Raw genomic sequence first — 16,880 nt, 5'->3', positions numbered from 1 at the left:
TGCAGGTCAGTTTCCTGGCTCCCAGGAGTGGAGAGGAGTGGGGAACCAGCTGGTCAGTTTCCTAGCTCCTGCAAAAAGGGGAGCTGGGAGCTAGGCTGCCTCCGGTTCACAGCTCCCCAGCAGTCCCTGTGCTGGTCAGCTCCCCGGTTCCCCCAACTTGTGCAAAATTCAACTTACACGTGGTTGCCGGGAACACAACCTATGCCTATATTGGGGGATTACTGTATAGTCATTGGCACTGACCCTCCCACACACCCCAATATAGGCAGTTTACCCACATGCATGTTACATTTTGAAAATGCTTCTGATACCTGGAGCCCTTTCCCCTAACTGAAGCCTTGGTAGCCAGCCAGATTACACCTTCAGAAGTCCACGTCCCACTTAACTCCCTGCCCTCCTTGATATCCTGTGTAACAGCAAACACCCAGATATGCTTTGCTAGAGATACAGGCTCTGGATCGGTGAGAACATGGATTTCCACCTCATCTGCTCTTATTTGTCTCTCTCTTCATGGGTGTGATTTCCAAATCAAAACCTTGAATGGCCTTTGCACAGTTTTGAATTATATAATTGTGCTGCTGAAAGTCACATGATTTGCTGTCTGAGTAATTCCCTGCAGAAGGAGACAAGCTGCATGTTAAAAAGCTCAACAAACAGTGCTTAAAACAAAAAGTATATCATGCAAGATTTCCACAGAAGTTCTTCTGAAATCATGTACTGCTGCAACACTCCCATGGATTACTGATTCAAAGTTTAGGGACTTGATGGGGAGGGAACGAATGAAGGCAGTGGGGTACTAGCTGTACCTGCATTTTATTTGCTGTTCCCTTTGGTACAACCCCTGCCTTGAAAACTGGTTGCATCTGATGTTGAACAACATGAGCGTCTCAAAGGAGAGTTAAACCAAGAGCTAGGAATCATTGCCTTGTGGAGGTAAGAAGCAATCAGATTCCTAATCATCTGTAATCTAAAACCCATTATTACTTATTACTTTTCTGTGCCTGCATAGGACAGAAGGGGAGAGAGAAAATAGCTGGCACCTCAGTAAACTGGCTGGGGTCCGCTGTAGATATATTTATAGGTAACATGTAAGGGGGAGGAGGAAGAGTTACAGACTGAATGTAACCTTTTGTTATCACATAAGTGCCTTGGTGCTGGTTTCAGGACTGTTAATTGGATTGATTGTTCTGAAGTCTGTATCTCCCTTTCACATGTGAGTTGGCCAGTGAATTGTAACTTGTTTTCGACTGGCTGAATCAGAAGGAGAAGGGGCTGTCTGGCACTGCAGGGCTGTATGGGGTTGGGGGTGTATTTTCAGACCACAGCACTTTAAGAATACTGTTGCTCAGTTTCAGAAGGCACAGCTGTTGCGAGAGGGAAGGAGGGAGGGAGAGAGGGAGGGACAGGAAGCCTGAAAGCAGCTTTGTGATCTCTAACCGGTAGGCAAGAACATAAAGTATATATTTGTTCCTTCATATTCTTCTTTCTGGTATTATAGATCTACATATATTGTTTGGGTTTGCAAAGTCCTTTTGTCTGTTTGTATTCGTTAGACATGGTTGATGAAAGCAGCTGCATGTGTATTCCCAAAAGCCAGTGTGCATGAATGAGTGATTACTAGATGTTCTGGAAGAAAAAGTGAGGAATCTCAGATTTGCAGATTAGGGGGAGTCACCTGCAAACCCTACTACAATTGAGACATGACTGCTGTAGGACCACAGCACATGGTTGTTGAGGAACCCAACCAAAGTTAATTTGGAAAACCTAAAAAGGAGTTATCTTCCTGTTGCAAACAAAGCAAAGATTTAGAAAAAGCAAAGACAGGGAATTTGATCTCTGCTGATTCCTGCTTTGATCCAGTTGCTCACAAGTGAAAAGAATAATGGAATTGTTCCACCGTCTGGTAGCTATTACAAGAAATCTCTGCACACAAAGATGCAAAATGTGCAAGCCCCAAACCAGGAGTTTGGGGAGAAGGCTTGCATGGAAAAAAGGCAAAGAATTCTCTTTGAAATTATTTATTTTAAATGTTTGCATTATGTTTGTTTATTCTTTATTATACAGGGATGTTGAAACATACTACACAACTTTAAGACTGAAAGAAAGGGTTAAGTGGAAATAAGATTTGAGAATGGAAAGAAAAATGTAAGCAGAGGTATTGGTCAGCAAGTTAGGAGGGTAATATGCCTATAATCATAATTTTTAGAGGTTGTACAATACTGTGTTGCTTTTCTGTAGTCCTGTTGGTTCCTAAGATTGCAAACATTAATTTAGCTTCCTAGTGTGCCTTTAAGGATGATATAAGCTCTTGAGCTTTGCATTCAAGGCATTAATATTTCTGTTTTTTCAGGTGGGGACACAGAGGCACAAAACTTATGACTTCATTTATGTTACAAGTCTAAAGGTAACAGAATATAGTCAGGTATATTTTGTTGGCATTTTGAGTAGGATAATGTGTTTATAGATCGATGTAACAGCATAAACCAGTGATATATAGTGATTTAGACTGTAGCACTATGCTATATTAGTATTCATTCATTTAAACTAGGGACCCAATAAAAGGTTAGAACACAAATATTCATGTCAGAAATACAGTTAAATGTGTATGGTAGACAGGTGCTGAATTATTTGACCAAGATCAAACTAGTTTGTGGCACAGCTTGGAAAAGCCTTGTTCCTTAACCGCTGAAGTGTTTCAGTTAGACAAAATAGTTCCTTTTTTCCTCCCCTTTGGTATAACATAACCATATGTTAACTTGGGTAATTATGTTCTGCTTACATAAAAATTCACAACATTGTTTCCAGGGCTCTAGTAATATATTGTAGATTTGCTGTGTGGAAATCTTCTGCGCTAGAGAAGGTTGCATTTCAACAGTAGGAGCTGTAATCCCTGGAGAAAGGGAAAGGGGGAGGAGGAGGGAGAGAGGGAGTGTGTGTGTACATGTTCACGTCATATAGTTTGAAAATCTATTAATCAGCATTTTGGAATCTCTACATAAAAAGTACTACATGAACGTCAGACTATTATTAATAGTGGTATTGCTCACAGTACTCTTGATTCATGGGTTGGTTGGTTAGCAGTTGCTTTATTTACTGAATTTCTGTTTTCTAAGTCTGCTGTTAGAGGAGACATTTATGGCAAAAATAATTTCAAAATATGTACATACACCATTTGATCTCTTGTTAACATTGTACAAGACCTGCATGTTTCATGCAATAGATGTGATTACAATGGATCCGCTTCCGCCATCATTGCTCAGTTTGAACCGTATCTTATTCACAACCCAAACACTCTCGGGGCACGGAGCCAGGTCCTAGAATAGATAGAATGCACTGGGTGCTAGGACTAGAAGCCATGGTCCCTTGGCTCCAAAAATGCATGCGTCTACTATTTCAGCGAAAGAAATTTCCTAGGATTGATAGTGGTAGCTGCAGCCACTAGAGAGCATCATCACTCACTACTTTATACACCCAAAGCCTGTGAATTATATCACCTTTCAATATAATCTCCCAATCTCCCAGATATATGTGGCCAGATTGTATAAATTCACTGATTTTGATAGTCACAGTGGGGATCTGTTTGGTCAGAAATGATCACCGCAATAGCTGGTACTGTTAGATATAGATATCAAATGATACATTAATAAAATATCTGTTGAAGAAAAACAAAACAAAAATTAAAAAATCCAGCAGTCTCCATAAAAATGTTCATATCCCCAAGAAATGGAAATTGAAGGCTGTGATATATTTGGTGTTTATCTGTCTGTTGTTGTGCAGTACACTCATTGATGGTATTGAGAGCTATGCGTAGATAGCCTGGGGAGTACATACTCATTCACTTTTCCTAGTGGTGGTCAGACTGGCAATAGATTAAACCATCAATCTCTCTGTAATACCTGTCATGCTCTGTTGGATAAACATGTACATATAAGAACTTTTCCAAGGAGACTTGGGCTAGCACCACACTACCGCGGAAGATTGATCCACTCAGAGTCAATATTCAGGGGTTTCATTTTGTGCACATGCGAAACAGTACTTTCATGGGTCCTGGAACTCTTCACGAGAGGCAAGAAATAAGGAGAGTAGATGGGAGAAACACTCCGAACAACCTTTCTCCATGTAGACAGACATGGAAGTTGACCACCTATTAGTCAATTTTAGCTACACAATTGGCGTAGCTAAAATTGCATATCAGAGGTCAGCTTCCATATCTACTGTAAACATAGCCTTGATGTGGTACACAGGGATCATCTCTCTTAATGATCTGGTAGAATCTTTGTTGCACTGATCAAATAAACAGTATTGGCACCCAGAGGATAATCATGATCAAATAAGGGTCAAATCAATAGATTAAAATTTATCTGTCTTGGCCTTGACCTATAGTAGTAGATGGTAACAGATTTGAACCAAGTACCAATTTCATATTGCCCAACAATTCTTAATGGCTAGTTTTCAGATAATCTGTTTACAAAAAACATACCCCTCTGAAGCAGCCTTTTTTAGTTCAACTTTGATTTAAATAAGGACATACTAAAACAGATTCTTCTAACAAGCATTTTAATACTAACTTAAAGACATTACTGAGAAGAAAATGCTAATTATATCAATAGTTTGAATTAATTCAAAAGCTATAAAGTTAATCTAAGGATAAAAAGTTGGGTTGATTTTCCAACTTTACCAGCAACTTTGGCTGGCTTGGCAGTACTTTTGTTCCTGCATCAATCACTTAGATTTTGCCCAAAGTTTTTGCAGTAGAGGTATGCAGAATGTTTACAGTAAACCCTGAAACCACATGAAACTTGCCTGTTTTATTACAAGCTCATACCTCAACTCATTGTTAAATTCTATATAGAATATAAAACCCCTATCATTATTCTGACTTTTTTTGAGTTTCATTATATATTTTTTCTTTCTGAAGGGGAAAAAATATTTCTAGCTACACTCTGGGGCCTTTAAAATTCCCTCTGTTCAACATGATCGGAATAACTTGTTGAGGGGGCCTCAGTTTTATATAATATTTTTCATCCTGTAGAGCAGAAAATCTCTATCAGGACAGGCAGAATTGTAAACAGAGTCTGTGCTATGTGGCAATGAATGTTGTTGTTTTGAAAGTGATTCTCTTCCTGCTTCTATGATTACAAGGGCTACGTCTACACTAGCCAAAAACTTCGAAATGGCCAGGAGTGGGCTGGGGTTGGGAGAATTTGGGTAGGAGGTGAGGTGCATAAGAGGGTTGGGAACAGAGGTGGCGGGGGTCAGGAGCAGGCAGGTGGTGGGTGTCTGGGTGGGAAGGTTCTGGAACAGACTGAGAGCGAGAGGGAGGGTGAAGGTGCGGGTTGGGCATAGGGATAGGAGAGAGGGTACAGAAACAGGCTGAGGGATGGGTGGTAGAAACAGGAAGTGGGGGTAGGAGTAAGCTGGGGGTGGGGGAGTCTCAAGGGCTAGAGCCAGACCGTGGTCTGGGTGTTTGTCACCCCTGAGACCTATGCGGACAGGAACTAAAATGTATTCATCTCGGTGAAACAGAACTGCTGAGTTTTGCCCAGGTCTCCAAAGCCATGTGTTCTTACAGAAGGGAACAAGTTGTTAAAAGGACATTTCCTTATATGGCATGTAATAGTGATGTGCCTCCCACCCCCATACCTGTTCTCCTCCTTTGCCCACGTTGGCAGGAGCTGAGATTTGAATGTCTAGGCTTACCTCAATTTCAAAATGTACTTAAGCATGCAGCTTGTGTTTTAGAATAGAATAATTTATATTCACTTTCAACTGTAATGCAAAGTACTTTAGGAAGACAAGGAGGGATGTGGTGAAGCACACTTTACTCACAGTTCAGTCAGTGCTTAATAAAGGAAAACCTGAGTAGGAGAATTCTGACTACACTGCTAAATTTTCAGCAGCCCAAGAATAAGGTGGGTGAGGTAGTCTCTTGTATTGGACCAATTCTTTTGGTGAGAAACAAACTTTTAAGTTCACACATTTACTGGTTGGCTTTGTCTACACTTTTAAGTTTAAATGCAGCCGCAGCAGTGTTGTCATGGCCCCACCACTGTAGGTAGACCACCTCTAAGATGTGGGTAGCTAGCAGGGCTAAGTGCCTGTTTATACAGGCTCTTTATAGTGCTGTAACTTGCAGTGCTGGAGGTGGAGGTTTTTTCCACATCCCTGAGTGAGAAAGTTACAGTGCAGTAAAGTGGCAATGTAAACAAGACGAAAGTTGCACAGGAGGTGAGAGAGATCTCTAGGTAAGCTCAAAAGCTTCTTTCCCTCACCAACAGCAGTTGTCCAGTAGAAAATATTACTTCATAAGTTTCCCAACCCTACCCCCGCTGCATTTTTGTTGTTTAACAGAAACCTGTTATGTATGAAGAGATCTGTACAACTCAGTTGACCAGCTCTACTCTGTTCTTTGCCTAAAGGCAGTCAGGAAAGATTCTATGTGAATAAATGGTATGTCCCTCTCAGGGCACACTTCCAAGTTTAAAATTAGCATTACAAGAGTTTGATAGGATCCCTAGTCAAAGTTCAGGGTTCTCTGGGAGGAGAAGTTGGCAGTAGCCAGGTATTTCTTTGCACTCTTACTTAAAAGGAAATACAGAGTCCTGTGTCTCTGAATACAGAAGAAACCAGGAACAAAAAGGAGCTACTGGTAGCAGGGCCCTATGCCTCTTTACCAAACATGGATCCAAAAGCTTTTTCATTTGTAGCTTTTTCCAGAGCTGCATTATCCAAAAGTACAGGCTCCTGCTTCAGGGTCGGGGATTTTGTTTGTTCTTTCTCCGCTTTCTTCTGCCTCTCTCTTTGTTCTTGTCTGTGACAGCAGCTGCTATTCTCTCTCACACACCCTTGCCCAGAAGCTCTGTGGAGGGGTCACACACTGCTTTTTGTCTAGAGGTTGGGGTTATGTTGTTAAAAGGGCGAGTTCAAACTATCAGTGATAATGGGTTTTAACCCAAACCATAACAAAGTTTTATCCAGCTCATAATAATACATGCATATGAAGTTATGTTCCCTTCTCCAAAATGCTTACAAGCTGAGTAAAAAGGCAGGCATTATCACACTGCCCGTCCCTGTACCGTGATCTAGTATGAGACCATTGGTCGGGTCTACACTGTCAACTTCAATGGCATGGCTGCAGTAAGGGCTCCAACAGGTCTAATGCTGTTGAATGGCTCTGTAACAGTGCCTGTGAGGATGCCCTTTAGGGTGTCATCCTCCTTAGGGTCACACTTTCTCTCGCTGGGTTAAGCCCCTTGGTTTCACCACCACCTCAGACCAAACCGCAGAGCCTTTAACACCCCTGCTCCATCTCATGAGCTCCCCTCAGCCAGTCCACCTGAACTGGATGCCTAGGGAAGACTCCCACCTCCAGAGAGAGCAGTATACCCCCCAGCTTCCTGACTCCGGAGTGACTCACAACCAGCATTGTAGAAGGAGAAGGATTTATTAGATATCTGGAACACAGTGTAGAATGTCCTCAGGTTAACATGGTGAACAGAAAGTTACAGGGAAGTCCTTCTAGAACCTAGAGCTCTCTCATTTCCCCCCTCCCTTGAGACCCAGTGCAGAAGAGTGTCATGCTTCCAGTCACGTATCCATAACACTGAAGGGCACCTCCTTCATCCTTTGTTCTGGTTTCAAGGGCAAAAATGGTCACCTAACCATCTTCCTTAGTCTTTGTTTTCCAGCTGATCACAACTGGCCGGCTTTCTGCAGAGGGTGAGTTAGATTATTATTAGTTGCTGGGTTCCAAATGGCTGGGCCTTGTGTACGCCCAAGCCCCACACAACTAGATAACAATCTGGATCTTTGGATCTCTGCAAAGAACAACTTTTCCCCATCACCTACTTTAACCATACACCACATAGGGGACAGTGAGACACAAAAAGTATTTATATAAAATGTTACAGGAAATTCCCACTCCATCACAGCTTTGTATCCCAGTCTGCAAAAAATCCACAACCTTCCAGGACACAGTTATGCCAACCCCTGATGTGGACAGCACTAGTTCAGTGGAAGAATTCTTCCATCCGCTTAGCTACCAACGCTTGCAGAGATGGACGATCTACAGCAGCTGCATTTGAGTATCTACACTGAAGTGCTAAAGCAGATGCTGCAGTGCTGCAGCTGTGCCGCTTGTAGCCGTTTGATGAGTATGTCTATACTAAGCCGGGATCATTTGCAGCAGTGTTGGTCCACCAGCTGATGTAGATGTGAAAAAATCAATCTCCAAGCTTGCTCTCATTGACATAGGTACTCCACCAATATGAGAAGAGTAGCTGGCATCATCAGGAGAGAAGCCTCCACCAGCATTATCACATGTGAGATGAGGTGGTAGGTATGACAACTTCAACTACCAGGCCTGATCATAGGCATACCCTAGGACAGAGAAGGTAGTTCATTCCTGTTTCCAAAACTATAACCCCTTTTCAGAGGCAACTATATTACCACAGTTCCTAAGAGCCCTAGTGATGGAGCAGAACCACACTGTCAATCAGTTGTAGTACAGCAGTACCTAGAGGCATCAGTACAGTGCCTAGCACAATGGTGTCCTAATTATCCTACACCAAGTCCCTGGCTCCAGGGATCTCACAGGCTAGGAGTTTGACAAGATACTGGGGATGGATAACCAGACAAACCACAGATGCTAGCAGCAATGTGCTGGAGCTGAACTGAGACCATTTCACACAGGAGACCAAACAGTTATCCAAAGGTAACAACTTTGGATCTTTACTGACCTTGATGGTACTTGAACCGCTGATCTCAACATGAAAAGCTCCACATCTGTTTACCAGTTCTGGATGCTCACGTGGTCTCTTATGTGACTGGCTTTATACTGCAGATTTCAAATTCACACAGCTGATTATATGTAGGTGTCAGGCTGCATTATGCCCATTAGATGGAGCTTGATAAATAAACAGTAAACTTTGGCATTTAGTGGTGCATGCATTTGGTTTCTGTTGATCAAAATCATAGCTTTTGGAGATAATTTTTTCACTTTCAATAGACAAAGGCCTAAATTTCAGTCTTAAGAAAGCCTGTCTTGAGGTAATAGAAGCAAACAAAAATCTTTAGTTTACTTTTCTAGCCAAAATCCTTTTTTGTCCTTGAAAGCTAAACTCTTTAATTTGTATTTGGGATATTTTGTAATGTGTAGGCCATACTTGTCTAATTTCCAAATAAGAAAAAAAAACTGAATGGGTTGAATAAAAGAAAACTGAGCTGAATTGCCTAGGTTTCGGAGAGTTGGGGGTGATGTTACAATAGGGCAGCATTTTCCAAACTCTGTTCTGTGGAACATTGGTGTTCTGCACGATTTGACTAGGTGTTCAGTGTAAAATTTCAATGCTAGTGATATTTTTGGGTCTAAAATATTAAATAAGAAATTGTGTCTATCAAAACACCAAGGTATTTGAATAGTATTTGAACTGTAGGTATATTAATATAACATATTCGTAGTAATATAGTTGTTCTTATGCAACTCATGCTCAAAGAGAGATGCAAAAACACTCTTCCCATAAAAAAGTGAAATGTCACTTACTTTTATTTTTCAGTAGTTTTCTGTAAAAATAACAAATTTATAAAAACACAAAATTTAAAAATATTTTTGATACTTTAATTTGTTTTGTGTTTCTTTTTCCTAGAAATGTTTTTTAAGCTTAAGGAAGGACAGTCCTTTTTTGAACAATATCATCCTGTCTTTTTTTTCTACAAAAGAACAATACTAACCTTCCTTCCCTCGGCTGTTACACTGATGTTTTGTTTTGGGTTTGTACTTAATTTTTAATTTGTGTACTTAATTATATGGTTGCTAACAGTCTTATTATCAGAAGGACAGTAGTTGTTCATTCACACAATTTTATCTTATTTTTTTGTTCTTTGTAAAAATAAAAGACATGTAATCCTGCTGCCCCCAACTCCCAGACCAGCATGTATGTGTACCATCAATATAGTCCAAGCCCAAATGTGCTCTGTGGCCAAATTGGTTTGGGAAATGCTGCAATAAGACTTTCTGTGTAGACAGAAATGTAATGTAGATGCCTTTGAACAGACAGTAAATCCCATTACTGTTTTTTAAGTTCTTGAGACCTCTCTGTGACATTGGACTGGTTAGGGCCTCTTCTGAATCTGACTTCTCCTGTTAAAAGCTGCTTTTCCAATAGGGAATACACCTGTTAATAGATACATTGCACTGTGTAGCTTCCCATTGCTTCTCACATTGTTCACTGTGTCCAGAATCATGCCCAGTTGAAAAATATGTGTCGTTTTGATGTTAACACCATTTCAGACTGAGATTTCTTTAAAAAGAAGTATGAAATACTTTGTGCTCTTTTAAGCCTACAAAGGGCTGGTGCCTCTCTGGAGATACCTTTTATAGGGGCCTGATTGTCAAAATGCCAAGCATCCACCTTTTGAAAAACAGATATTTTAAGGTTTCTCAAATTGGGCACCCAAAATCTCTAGTCGAGTCAGTCTTGAAATTATAGCCCTTCAGGTTTACTTCATTGACCTATCATTTTAAAGAGCCTCTCTTTGACTCTCGAGGGAAGGGGACAGTAATCCCAACCTGATGGCATTCCATTAGAAAATCAAAATTCTTTCAAAGCGTCTGTCTGGTTACATGTTCTGTTTAAGGGTAACTGAGCATGTCAGAATCTCAGCACTTAAATGTGATGGCAGAATGAGAAACTTTATCCACCTCAAAGTAAATACAGCAAAATGATATGTTTGCATTGTGAACCAGCATGTGACATATTTTCCTTTTAAAAAAAAATTATTTATAACTCATGAGTGTCTAAAATAAGCAAAAGGCATGTGTCTGTTCTTCATCATCATTTTATGTTGTGTGGGTGTCCTTGTTTAAGACCACAAGGGACTGCACCCTTGCTGTGCTTGCAGCATCTGTGTGTTACAATTACCAACTCACTGGACTTGATACCTAATTACAGTTAATTTTGAGGAGCAGTAAAGTTGCTCTGGAGAACAAAAAGTTCATTTCTGAAGTAAGCTTGGCATTTATAGATAGCAAGGGTCTATTGAGAGTGGCTTTTTTTCCCCCACATTGTGGCTGGGGTGCTGTAGGCTTCTATATATGCTTTCTTTCATCTCACTCACACAGGCCTGGAATTAGAAGAGTTAGAGAGCTCTCTTCACCAGAAGGTAGTGATAACGTGCCCTTGGTAAATCCAGAATGGGACTATGGGTCAGAAAGGATCAATATCTTTGCTTTCACCCACCTTTACCTGTTATAGGCCAACATTTTCTACAGACTGATTTAAAATTCTTGCATCCTCTATAAGAATCAGAGAAAGGTCTCCTTCGAGTTTTGCACCTGCCCATAAAAGGGAGCATAAATAATGTATGTTCCCAGCGCCTCCTAGTGCAGTGTTTGGAAAAATCATTTAAAGTTTTAGATATCATACACTGATGGTAGATATTTTCTGTTATTAAAACCAGATGCGAAGTTACTACTTCATTGCCATGGTATCTGATTAAATTACTTCATTTTGTTTTGCTGTATATATTGCTCTTTGGTTTTATTTTTGGTCTGACAACACCTTTGTTTTTGAAAGAATATATTCACAGGTGTTGTGCATAAAAAATATTGTTTGGTGTTCCATGGTCTCAAAATGTTTAAGTGGGTGCCCGAATGGGTGAAGGTAGCATCTCTGTGACACATCCAGACTCTGACAGCTTCAGAGACAGTCATCCCCAAATACAAAGGAGACTTACTTGCATTGCTGCATATTTATCAAACACAATACAATTTCTGAAAACAGTACTGTTGATGGCTGTGAATGAGTTCCATTAACAAAAGCCTCTGAATCTTGCAATGCAGCTCTGGGTTGCCAAGGGAGGAGGAAACTAAGGATTGGTTCCAAAGCCTATGGAAACTAATGGAAGTATTATGTTTGGCTTAAATGTATCTCTAACAGTCTAAGCCAATTTTTTGAATATGAATGTATATTCTGGCAATGTGCAATTAAATCTAGACTTGAGAGTTCTGATGAGATCATAACTAACCATAAAAGCTTGAGGAACCAGAATTTCCTATTCTTATAGCTCTTATAATCAATCTTCATCCGTATACATTATCTCATTCCATATACAAGCATATTGTACTTTGTATATGTAAACTTTGCCTCGATTGAGTGGCTTCAGCAAATCAGTCACTAAATTACTTAAAATTTAATAAAAAGCTTCTGCAGTGCTTAGCCAGCTTCTTTCCTCTGTCCACCCACCTTATCCCTTCTTTTCTGATGGAAATGTTTGCTAATGCCATTAATACAGGGGTGGGGATCTTCTTGTTTACCTGGGCATCCATAGACAAAGCCATTTGTAGCTTTCAGCAGCCATGCTTTGCCATTCCTAGACAATGGGAGCTATGGGAAACAGTGGTCTACCCTCATTACTTCCCATAGCCCCCATTGACCAGGAAAGATGAACTGTGACCCCAGGGAGCTGCAAGGTTCCATGCTTGTGGATACTTGGTAAAGAAAGCTTCTGGCAGCCTGCCAGCCAGTAACCCTGATGAACTGTGTGAACCAGAGGTTCCCACCTCTGCATTAAGATATGTTAATCAGAGCCTTCAAAAAGTGAAAGAAAATATTAGGAAAAATAAACTGTAGAGAAATGACAAGGAGAATTGTAGCCTTGAGCTTCCTGTAGTGAGCTCTTGAGTGAGTCTCTTACGATACATCTTCACTGCAGAATAAACTTACAGCCCTATCTATGCTAGAAAGTTTTACCAACCAAATTTTGTTGCAAGTGCCAGTGTTATGTCACTGCAGTACATGCAAGCTTGACCGCTTTCTTGCTGCTGCACACCCTCTGTGTTACAACAGGGTGAGGGGATGAATGGGAGAGACAGTCAGACACCAGGGCAATTACAAGAGTCCATCAAGGAGCAGAGTGGCTGAGAGAGGCCTTAATAGATCTCTTTAACGTGTTTCCCTAATATTGCCATGTGATGAGTTTGTGTACTGTTTTTTGTAGGCAACTCAGATGAGGATTTAACAAGATTTATAAACTCTTATATATTTGGTGGGAGACTAGCACTTAAGTCTGTGACATTTCTGTTTGGTGTTGCCCAATAACATACTGTCCTTTTAAAATAGATTCATTTTTAGTGTAAATACACAGTGAACAAATGTACTGACAATGGTAAAAGCTGAGAGTATGGACAGTTACCAAACCTTTATTATGCATATTAAAAAGAAAAAGGCCAAATACTTGGTGACTGAACCTGAAGTAATCATGGACTACTGCATGTATAATCCTTGTTCTCCTTGGTTTCTAATGCCATGAAAGGGGTAGGAAGAGGATAATTTCAGGCAGTGCTGGTTCTTCTATGAGGAGGAATGTATGTTCCTGCATATGCTGAATTGTCTGGGATTGTGAAGGCTGCTGTTGGGGGGGCGGGGCATTTTGCTCTAGAATATTGTGCAACACCTGTATTTTCTTGTTGAGCAGAGTTTTAACATCCTGGTACACTTGTCAGTGCATTTCTTGGTCCCTCTGACTATCTTCTTGGTCTTTCTTCTTTTCCCCATATATGCATTCCTTCCAATCCTGGCCCTTCTAGTTGGTCTTCATCATGCGATCCCTCCAATCTCTACTCTCCTGGTGGCCAGCAGCATCTCAAGATTTAGAAAAGCTCTGAAAACATATTCTCTCTGTTCTCTGTTCCTTTCTCCTCTTGGTCTGGGTGAGGAGGGAACTCAACTCAAGCATACCCTGGCAGAGGCAGCCGATAAAGCTAGATATTATAAGATTTATAATGATGGTGGAAAGGAAAAGTCTCGCAATTGTTCTAAATTTTTTCCTGTGAAGATCCACATAAAAATATGCGGCGGATTGGACTTGTTTCAGGACAGCTGTGCAGCTCCAGGCTTACTGAGTAGCTGTGACAAGCCCATAGCTGCACGTCACTGGCTGCCCCAAGGCATGAGTGCAAGGGCAGTGCAGTAAATATGGCTAAAATTGTTGCAGGCAGTTGTGATTATGGCCAAGGGTGGCAAAGGGTCAGAGAAGGGAGCTGCTCTCATGGTAAATCTAGAACAGTTCCATTGATTTCAACATGCATTTCCTCTGAATTTACATTGAAAAAGCAGAATTTTGGCATTCGCATCCATAAAAGTCATAGTTTGTGTTCACAGAAATCTGAAGTTAAACATTTGAAATCAAAAGCTACAATCAACCATAGCTGGGAGCACTACACTGTTTAAGAACAACAAGAAGTCCCGTGGCACGGTGTAGACTAACAGATATTTTGGAGCATAAGCTTTCATGGGCAGATACCTGCTTCGTCAGATGCTGTTTAAGGACACCCCAAACTGTATTTAAAAATAGAGTTTCAGTTGCTTTAAAATCATATTGGCAGGGGTTGGTGGAAAGAGCAAGGAAATGTGTTTTTAGATCTACTTGGCTGTTTGCTTGGCGGCATCACTTGTATTCTAGATGGGGGAGGAGTAAATCTTCAGATTGGTGAGGCCCAGTTTCCTAGGTGTTAACAAAACTGGCACCCTTGGGGAAACTGCCCTTCTGAAATTGTGTCATGCAGTGCATATATCAACCCAGAGGGGCATGGCATTAGGATCTTAGTAACAGTAGTAGGCATGGTCACGAAGATGATGCAGAATTACACTGCATATACTGCTTTGGTTTCAGCTTGTCTCTTGCAGGAAGAGCTGCTTGTTTGGGGGATTTTTAAAGTCTTCCATCATGTTATACTTTTTTTCCTTATTAAATCTAGTGGAAAGTCCTCCCTATGCGTGGCTACATTTGCAGCAGTTCATAATTACACCTACCTTGAAAGCTGACAGTGTTTGGCTGGCATTAACACACATGAAAAATTATTTTTTTCCACTTAGAAACATATTTTTTGGAAGGGGGCAGGTGGGCTTTTGTATCTGGCCTGCTAATTTTCAGTTATGCTGAATAACAGAGGGAGCTTAGCACTCAGTCCTGGTAGGAAGAAGAGGTATTAAGACATTTCAGACCTCAGTAACTCAGTTTTCATAGGGAAATACTAGGTAATCAGTATATTCATTTTCAGAGATACTATGCTGAGATTCCTACAAAGCTGTGAAAAACTTTGTTCTTCTTCGAGTGGTCCCTGTGGGTGCTCCACAGTAGGTGTCAGGCTCGCCCCGGCGCCGCAGATCGGAAATTTTCAGCAGTCTCCGTTGGGTCGCGCATGCACCGATGCGCGCCGGTCCTTCGCATGCCTTCGGTCACATGCACGATCCGGTCCCCACCAGTTCCTTCTCAACCACCAACGGCTGCAGACGGATTCCGCTCTGTCTCCAACGCCTGAGAAAGATAAAACTGTGTTTTAATTTTGTTAATAGTTATTAGTTGGTAGTTTTAGTTAGCACTGTTAAAGTTGTTCCATTTAAATGTAGATATAGTTTTAAAAAAAAAAAGGAGAGAGAAGAACAGAGGCGGCCACCCTAAGCGCTCTGCTATCCTAAAAGCCGCGAACGTTATCTTTTCCAGGACTGATTAACTGTTAAGTGCCCTATTAACATTCAAAGACTTAAACGCCTGGGCCGAGATGTCCTCGCCGGGGTTTAAGAAATCTGAGTCATGCCGCGAGGCCATGCCTGCCTCAGATGGGCATAGCGAGTGCATTCGTTGCCTCGGGGAGACCCACATTCCACAAAAGTGTCCTCACTGCTCCAAGCTCACGGCCAGAGCCAGAAAGGACAGGGAAATGAGGCTGAAGATGATTTTGTTTGATTAGGCCCTCCAACCTGGACCATTGGAGGGGCCCTCAGGGTTGCACAAGAGGAAGGCAGCTTCCCTAACCTCCTCTGTACAAAAGAAAAGGAAGCTTTCCCCAGCTCGATCCTTGCCGGTAACACCTGCGAGCAGGACGAGCGGAGCGCAGGGCTCTGACCTGTGGGCTGCTCAAAGCAGGATGACTGTAGCGCACACAGCTGCGCCGGGACCTCCGACCATTAAGCAGTTGGCACTGGGGGTGCCGCAGGCACCAGAATCGGCGGCACCGACTCCCACGACATCAAGCCCTGCGGCACCGATGGCACCGGAGCAGGGGTACCCGGCACGGGATCCAAAGGTGCTGGAGGAAGCTACCTGCGCGGCACCGTGCACAGGGGCACCAAGCGCGGCACCAACAATGGTGCCGGGGTCCCCAGCACAGGAGGGGGCAGCACCTGCTTCTCAGGGCCGGGGAAAAGCAAAGGCCAAAACCCGGCACCACAGCCCATCCCCAGAGGTCATCACGTTGCCGTTTATCGCCTAGCTTCCCCCCCACCCCCGAAATACACCGGGCAGCAACTCCAATGGCCTGGTTCAGACCTCCATCCCCGTTCCTTCAACCACCACCCCCCTGGCTCAGACAACCTTCGCCAATGTCCAGTAGGGATCCCTATGAATACTATCACAGAGCATCTCCGCCACTGTCAGCGTCATCACGGAGGTCACGCTCGTCTAGACCCCATGTGTACGCTTTCCGATCGTGGTCCAGATCCCCATCACCGGGCCCTTGCCCTTGCTGTTATGGCCGTCCTTACCATACTGAACACCGGCACAGGGGGTCCAGATCCAGGGGTAGATCCCCACCCACACCTCGCCAACACCCCTTCACACAGTCTCACTCCGTGAGAAGAACACAGCCTTCCCAGGCAGACGTTGGTCCACAGGCCCTGGACCTCCCTTCTGAATCCTCAAAAGGGCAAGCATATGAACAAATCCAGGAATCTGAGGAATTAGAGGAGGTATATCATAGCGATGCCTCTTCGTCCTCCCCAGGTGAGGGGGTTGTCCCCGGGGATATTTCCCCCCTGGACGACCTTAGGCAATTCCAAGAACTATTCAACAGAGTAGCACAAACACAGGACATTCAAATAGCA

General features: G+C 42.4%; 1 protein-coding gene across 8 annotated transcripts in view; it reads left to right on the top strand.

The window, feature by feature from the left end:
• Positions 1 to 749: 749 nt before the first annotated feature.
• PHACTR1 (phosphatase and actin regulator 1) overlaps positions 750 to 16,880 on the top strand; it is a 261,903-nt gene continuing 245,772 nt past the window's right edge. For 4 of the 8 annotated variants that reach the window (XR_012644501.1, XM_074987678.1, XM_074987671.1 and 1 more), the window contains exons 1-2: positions 1,413 to 1,439; positions 2,351 to 2,404. The gene's annotated coding sequence lies outside the window, so the exon portion shown is untranslated. Of the gene's footprint in view, positions 934 to 1,397; positions 1,440 to 2,350; positions 2,423 to 16,880 lie in introns of those variants that run through there. The other 4 variants (XM_074987673.1, XM_074987675.1, XM_074987674.1 and 1 more) reach the window with 4 other exon arrangements.

This window comes from Carettochelys insculpta, chromosome 2 (assembly GCF_033958435.1).
Source record: "Carettochelys insculpta isolate YL-2023 chromosome 2, ASM3395843v1, whole genome shotgun sequence".
Taxonomy (NCBI): domain Eukaryota; kingdom Metazoa; phylum Chordata; order Testudines; family Carettochelyidae; genus Carettochelys; species Carettochelys insculpta.
This window is presented reverse-complemented; position numbering and strand designations above follow the sequence as displayed.